Source organism: Chiloscyllium punctatum, chromosome 20, assembly GCF_047496795.1.
Source record: "Chiloscyllium punctatum isolate Juve2018m chromosome 20, sChiPun1.3, whole genome shotgun sequence".
In the NCBI taxonomy this organism is placed as follows: domain Eukaryota; kingdom Metazoa; phylum Chordata; class Chondrichthyes; order Orectolobiformes; family Hemiscylliidae; genus Chiloscyllium; species Chiloscyllium punctatum.
In genome coordinates, this window is record NC_092758.1 from 29,964,568 (window position 1) to 29,964,795 (window position 228).

The window sequence follows — 228 nt, forward strand, 5'->3', positions numbered from 1 at the left end:
GAAGGGTATTATAGAAAGTATTTTTTATAATGTTTTATTCATTTTGTAATATTTCCTGAATGGTCAGGAGACTCTAAACAATGAAATACTTATCTACTGTAATTGGCAATTGTACTGACAAATAAAGTGCAGAACAAACTGAAGCAATATAGAACATAGTCCCTAGTTAATTTCTGAATGAAGGTGGATATTGTCGAATAGAGTGTGCAAGACTCGTAGAAAAATATT